General features: G+C 31.5%; 1 non-coding gene across 1 annotated transcript; it reads right to left on the reverse strand.

Moving 5' to 3' along the window:
• Positions 1–585: 585 nt before the first annotated feature.
• LOC143200383 (U6 spliceosomal RNA) lies at positions 586–692 on the reverse strand. Its single transcript, XR_013006712.1, has one exon. It is a non-coding gene; the product is annotated as a U6 spliceosomal RNA (small nuclear RNA).
• Positions 693–8,113: the final 7,421 nt, after the last annotated feature.

Consider the following 8,113-nt stretch of genomic DNA (forward strand, 5'->3'; position numbering starts at 1 on the left):
TGGTATAGTAGTGATTCTGGGATCGTAATCATGATTCGATTACATATCTTCCGGAAGACTGCTGAAGGGCTTATGTGCCTTTTCTTTATATTGATCCAGTTTGTTTTACATGGAAAAAAGGTGGTGAACTGGTTCAATTCTGGATGGAATTTGAGGGAAGTTGCACAATTTAAGAGCAGGAACTCCCGCCTTGATCCGAATGATGGAATCTCTACTTCGAATTATAAGCTTTCGATAGTCTAATTTGCTTCTGATCAGTACCTAATATATATTGCTTAGGATTTTCGATGTATTCCCCAATAAATATTGGAGAAGGTCTCCAATACGCGTATGTCAAATACTTGTACTTGATATGGTTAATGTGTGAGAGCCAGTTGATCCTATGATCAAGCATCAAGCCAAGGAATTTGTGTTCTGGTTTATTTATCAGGTTCTTACCCTCCATCATTAGAGTAGCTATTCGTGAGCAGCTCCTCCATCTACAAAAATTAATACTCACGGACTTCCCAACCGAGAACTTTAATACATTCCGTCTAACCACGTAGGCAATTCATCGAGGCAGTTCTGTAAAAGGAATTGGCTATGGAAAATGTGGAACGCTTAACTATTTTGCGTGTCATTCTTGCACAGGGGCCATGCTAATCTTATTTTTGTATCGTTCCAATTTTAATATATATACCGCCGAAGCGTATACTGCTCGAAGAATAGAACTACTAGGTTAGCTTTAGGAAAGTTGAAAGACTTCGTCATATAAAGGTTAGTCTCAGAGAGTAAACATTCCGAAAAGTATCAGATTTGTGGAAAATTAACCTTCAAGAATAAAAAAATAATTTCTAATGGGCTAATATTCCTGAAAAACAACGTACATTTTCTATCTCATGGAGAAATTCTGTTAGAGCAGTATGTGAGTACATATATTATCGTAATACTCTACTGGGATCAATGCTTATTAAAGTCATATGCCTTTTTACAGCTCTATTCTCTTGCTTCCTTCTGCATATACAATTCCTACAACAGAAAAAGTCACACTGTCTTGTGATGATCGAAGAGATTCAAACCCAATCGAATATGGCTTACTTCCACTAGGTAATACCTCGAAGGTCACGAAATCAATTAGAAAATAATACAACGAATAACCCCTTCACAATTTAGATCAAAACTCATCGCAGGTACTTGCGTTCTGTATTATATTCACACTGTTGCTGGTCGATTTGTAGCCTTCTATGCATAGTTGACGCTGCTTTCACCTAGATGTAACTAAACGAACTATATTTACAGTACCAGTGGTTGCTTTAATCTGCACTTGTTACTTAAAATTATGGTTAGAACTAGCGGTGATTTTGAACAGATGGCGCTGTAGCAGAAATATATTATGTATACAGAATTGAACTGTATAAAATAAAATACATATTAAAAAAGTCACTTGATTGATTTGACAATTGAATTAACTTACTTGTTCAAGTATGTTATTATTGCTTTTCTTGAATATAATAAATATGGCTAGAATCTCAGTTGCGCTCTTTAATTTATTTTATTAACATAGTTTGTTCTATAATAAAGTCTACTGTAAATAACTCTGTAGAAACTTGTTATATTGACAACAAGAAAATAGTATGATGTAAACATTGTGGTTGTAATGTACGATTTTAATAGATCGGTGTATTGTTTTGGTATATATATATATTATATATTTATCTACAGCATTCCAGTAGACTATTCATTAGCTATCTATTATCTCAACTATGAAACATACCTTGATGTTGTTAAGAAGTGTGTTGAAGTTCGGGCAAAAGTATTGCAGCTGAAGCTGTAAAGTCAGCAAACTTGGCTGGTAGAATCTGCCCAAGGACCCTTAGCAATAAACCATAAGAGGTCAGAAATATTTATGCTTTGGAAAACATTCCTAGTCCGTGCTGCGTTACTAGCTGTCGGAAACCATTGCGAAGGAACCTCACGAAAGTTACAACAGGCAAGTGAGAATATAAATAATTGGCACAAGCTTGGCAAATAAAATAAATGAAAGTAAAAACTGTGCATGTGCAGTTGACCTACAATTAGGTCCCACAAGCATCAATAACATTAATAATACTGTCATTCCATATACAAGGCTAAATATCTTAGAATGAATCTTGATGCAAAACTTCGCTAGAAGGAATATATAAAGAAGAAAAGAAAAGATATGGAATTAAAATGTAGGAAAATGTACAGTAAAAAATAAACTGCTATTATATAAGCAAATACTGACCTATATGGACGGAGTTCAATTATCGGGATAATATATATATATATATATATATATATATATATATATATATATATATATATATATATATATATATATATATATATATATATATATATATATATAATATTGAAGGGGCAAGCCGCTATATACTAGCTTTACCCTCTTGAAGCTATACCATTGATCCCTCTCGATTAAGTTGTTGAAACTTTTGATGTAAACACTCACAGCAAATGTTTCGAATAGATTCTAATGGAACTTTTCAAAAAGTAAAAGTGAACGTCGACCCATACTTAGTTAATCGTTAAAAATAAAAACTCGATGTATTGATTAATTTTCTTTAACTTAATAATCCAAAAAGTTCAGCTTCGGTAGTGTCATATAAATTCAACAAAGAGTAAATAAGGATTGAAAACCGCATATAATTCACTGCTACCTTTAACATTTTAGGTAAACAATAAGAAATATACCGAAATGTCATGGTAACAAACCGTAAGATTTAACATTGAACTTGGGGCAGTAAACTTGAACCGTTTTCGTTGAGAAAACATTGGTTGTATAACGAAAGCGAAGCCCGGCCGCGGTTTTTGGTCTGTTCCTTTACGAACACGATCGGTATTTGTCGTATGTGTATTTGTTTTGAGCGTATATAAATTTTGAGGAGGGACGTTTCTTTTAATTGAAAACTGGAAGGTAGAGCGCATAAAATTTACTATATATTATTATTGTCGGATCCAAGGAATTGGACATATTATTTTGATATTTTATAGCTTACAGACGGTAAGCTTTTTAGCTGTTGTAATAAGTTTTCAATTTAACTGCGGTAGACTTTCGTCTATGATATTTTCTATCTAAAATACGATGCCATTATATTCCATCTACGATTATTATATATTTCATTGAGCATACTGAAAGTATGGCAATTAGGTCTCTATATCAAATTAATTTTTGTCAGTTACTTACAATTTGTATTTTCTATAGGGTGTCTTTTTTGTTTTCTGTATGACAATGTTCTTCCAATTATCTCTATTTTTGATGGATTCTCTGCGGTATTCTAGTAATTTACGTCATAAGAACCAGGACAGCCACTTTCCAAGCAGAAATCATAGAAATCTGTCACAGACTTAACAGAAGTTGTAGCACTAGTTACCCAAGTCACAACTCGGTCATCTCATGCAAATAAGAACATGTCCAAGAAAGAATAATAAGGTTGGATTTATTTAGATTATTAAATGTTGAATTGTAATCAACCACAGCGTGTTTCTGAAAATGTCATTTCCATCCAGTTCATCAACAGAGTTAAATTGTTTCCGGGCAACAATAGAAGATTTCCTCTAGTTAATTGAGACTGACGATAAAAAAAACTCTACTACTAGTATCTCTTAAAATAATATGCACAAAATGTTATACGTTACTACACTCTCCTCCAGAAGAGCCATTTTGACACTGAAGCGCTATATTAATATCCATTCATATCATTATAGTATATTGCGAGCTACTACAGCCGAGTGAAAACGTTACCAACATCGTCCTTTAAATACAGTAGCGTCATGTTATTAGAAACATGGGAATTAAAAAATATATTGTACAAATTTTCAATAAATGCCTTTTTAGATAAGAATATAAGTAAGTATCTAATATTTGAGAAATGTTTAAAGATAAAAAAGGCATAAAGGCTTTCTTTTAATCAGTCAGGTTCAATTATTGAAATAATCTAAAGAAGCCATGAGGGAGCTAATGAGCTCTGAGGCCCTTATATCTTCTGTGGTCCTACTCACTGAAATACTCAATTGTTTTATTTATCAAGATCATAATATTTACAAGCAGTTTTAACTCACTATCACGATCTTATGTAATTTTTTTAAAGAACCGTTTAATTGCTTTTTTCTTTCTCTTTTTTCGCCTTCTTAAATCCTTGCTATATGTACACAAGTTTAAACAAGTATCTGAAGAAACTATTAAGATTAGAGTTCCAAAGATTGAAGATATTCATTTTGTTGAGTTTTGAAGAAATAAAAAGATGAAAATGAGAGATTGTATAAAACTACAGAATAGCCAAAAGCTTTATTGTTTAAAAAGTCATGTTTAAAAGGCGAACTGACCCAAAGTGAAACTCAAGAAGAAAATGACGACAGTAGCATCTACGTTATCAATAATTAATGGCTTCTGCACTTGAATAAAATAACATAATCTTATTTGAATATACTCCTACATAGTGTAGCGTTAATTGGAATGAATTTAAAATAATTAGTTAATTTACAAAGTTAAACAGTTATCCATTTATTGAGTAGTACGAGGTTAAGTTAGGAACTTCTGCAAAACAGAGTTGTACATAAAAACAACATTAGTCTTTAATAGATGCAATACACCGATTTTTAAATTTATCTAAAATCTTATTAGTTTTCTCCCAGTTCGAAGATAAAGTCTGACAAAATAAAATTATCTCGAAATATGAACCGAAATTAACCGATTATATTTAAGAATATTTTTGCTATATATAAGTCACAATTACTTTTAACCATTAAACCAAGACTATGCTTACAAATAACTAAACATTATGATAGAAAGGCATGTATTATTTTTTAAAATCTTATTCTAAAATAAATTAGGCCACTTAAACCAACCATTAATTTGGTCCAAGTAGTTATTACTTTTCGTACAATATAGTCCATCTGACGATAAGCTGTGATTCTTTTTTTTTAAATTTTAGTCTCCTTTTTACCAAGTAATGTTTGTTTAGACAAGCCCTACTGCTTACCGTGGGTAACGAACCACGCTACGTACCCGCCGTTAAGTCTACCGACTGGCGAGGGACCAATTTAAATCATCCCAGAAGACATACGGTCTTCTCAGATTTCTTTTCTTGTTTCTTGTGAGATTTTGCACCCTTCTTGTCAGATTTTTCACCCTTTTAGATAATAACAACTATAAACAGTCACAAAAAACATTTTGGACCATGCCCGAACAAGATTCGAACCCGCGACTATGTAGGGCAAATGTAGGGCCGTCCTGTCTCCTTAATCAATTCCTAAGCAGATTCTGTTCTCAAACTTTACACCAATTTCACTCTCGCCTTATTACACCTATTCCCAGCCTTCTAACATAACGATTAATATATCATTAAATATATTCTATTATATATCGACTAAAACCAGTTATTCTAAACCTTACTTCTATTACATTAATATATATTAATATAGATATTACCTACAGTGACCTATAATTACTTAAATGTTTAAAGGTGATTCCTAGACCTTTGCAAAATCGATTGCAAAACATCAAACTAAAAATATGAGTAATTTACACAAACATTAATAAGTAGATTAAACTTACAAAAAAGACAAATTAATACTCAATAAAATAATAGGACTGTAGTGGTTATATTTGTATCAGGCATATTATTATAATTCTATGCTAATATATAACTGTGTAATATGAAAATCATTAAATGAACACAAGTAATCAAGTTGTAATTTAACTCTGTTTGAACAATAAAAGTGCCTCTTAGATTTTCTAGATAATTTAAGGTTGTTCGGGTAAATCCAATAAATAAAAAAAGTAATTCCGCCTAAAGTAGGTTACTAGGTTTCAACAACTTCCTGTAAATATCGCGGGTAAATAGCTATCCTATAAGAAACAAGCTTCTTTATGTATACTGAACGACTAATCAGTAAACAAAAACATGTAAAATAGTTGATAATTATTCAATATAATAACATATATTTTATAACCACTATATGTTCAAAAGGTCGTAGGCCGTTTAATACATTTCCTCAGCAACTATCAGTCTATTCGCCATTAGTAGATCAAATTAACGCCAATTTAATATTTTATCCTTCATAAGAACAATCAACATAATTTTATTTCCATATGCGAGTTTAGAATGTTATGAATATAACTTGATACATTTTAAAAAACAATTTTGGGTCTCCTTTCAGCACTATTAATTATAATTTCAATGTCGCTAAATCAGTACAAGAACTATTTAGAAGATAGAACCAAATTTGCTGACAGAATTATCAATATCATAGAATACTCATTGGAAGAAAATAAAATATGTTCTTCAATATCTTTAGATGTTGCTCAAGACTTCAATAAATTTTGACGAAAGGGTTTAAACCATACTATTAAAATGTTTCTCCCTAACCAATATCTAAACATTTTAGATTCATATATAACTGACCCATACTACAGAGCCAAACAAGAAGATGCCTAGTGTGACTTAAGGAATATACAAACACGCGTCCCACATGGAATTGTATTGAAACTAGTCCTTAGTTGGTGTATCTAGTTTATCTGCAATGGAGATAACAATACTGAATAAAACGAAATGTTACAAACAGCTATTGCCCAAAAAATAATGTTGGACAGAAAATTGAATAAAAATATATATGAGTATGTTTACTTCACGAACAAAACAATCAAACACAAGAGAGTATTTAGAAATTAACATATAGTTCTGCATGAAAGTTTAGCCTCATATTATGGCATGACCCTTGATGTTAAACTCAGTTGAAAGCTGCACGTTAAAAAATGTGAAGAACTCAAGCTGATGTAATAAAAATATACTTGTTTGTGAGCAGCCATTCAGCCCTGTCAGTATATAATAAACTTTGGCGTTACCAACATATCTTGAAACCAGTGTAGTGTTATGGTGTTCAAGTCTTTGCTTATACCAGTCAAAGCAATAGAAATATACAAAATTATTTATATATTTTATATATTTCAAAAGAAGGTGCTGCGGGGTATTGTTAGTGCTCCACAGTACATTCATAACGATAATCTGCATAAGGACCTGAAAGTAGAAACTGTTGATAACATGATCAAGGACTATGTCCAAAGACATGAACTCGAGGTCCTAGACAATGATGGCATAGTCAGAATATCAAAGAGAGTAAAACCATTTGATCTAATTCAGTGAAGTTATAAGTAAAACTCACGAGTACTTTGTATTTTTAAACCGTAGCAAATTAGGATAAAAAACAAATTTGGGCACGGTTAAAGCTTATATGGAGGAAGAATTTTTAGGCCCAAAATGTGTGTATATATACAATTAAATGAATTATAATAAAACGAATTACGCTCGGCAACACAATTTTTTTTTATTACTCTTGGTGAGTCCACAATCTGCAATTTATATTATATATACATGGCATGTAGAAAATCACTTTATTAAGCAATCTTCTGTGCAACACAAAATATATGACCAAATATTTTAGGCTCTGACCTACAACTCATTTGTGTTGTATGTGAATAATTTAAGATTTTGTGCTATTTTCGTATTGTTGGAACTATTAAAGAGTTATTGCAAGTTTAGATTAGAAGGGTGGTATGATCATGTAATATTTTATTTTACATATTTTGTAAAGGGAACAAACCAATATCTCCGCTTTATCGGAAGGTATAAAGAGCTATGAAAAAAAACCCGACATATTGGAAAATTTCATCCCAAAACAGACCTCTTTGTTTGCAAGATACAGAGAATTACTAAATCAGCTTTTGATTTGATTTGATGTCTGCTGAACACAGAACAGCTATATTAAGGACTAATAGTAATTGATGTGGTTTTAGAGATATGGCATATCATTGTACCAGAGGTAATTCTAAAAGTTATTAAGAATTTTCTATAAATAGTAGTCGTATTAACTTCTGATTCATTTCACGTTTCTTTAATAAATGCAGTTCTTAGCAAAGTACTAACTGAATAGTGTAGGTAATAAATACGTTAATTTGTACATCGAGAGCTAAAATGAATGTTAAAAAGAATATTAATAATTATAAAATAGATTCATAGAATTTTAATTCCTCTTTTGTCGGTTGGTCCTTGTCTCCCAAGTGGGACAGAAGATAAAGTAGAAAGCAGCAGCTAAA

The sequence above is a fragment of the Rhynchophorus ferrugineus genome, unplaced genomic scaffold (genome assembly GCF_030347505.1).
Source record: "Rhynchophorus ferrugineus isolate W39M unplaced genomic scaffold, kcgeb_rfMv2 rfM7, whole genome shotgun sequence".
Lineage (NCBI taxonomy): Eukaryota > Metazoa > Arthropoda > Insecta > Coleoptera > Curculionidae > Rhynchophorus > Rhynchophorus ferrugineus.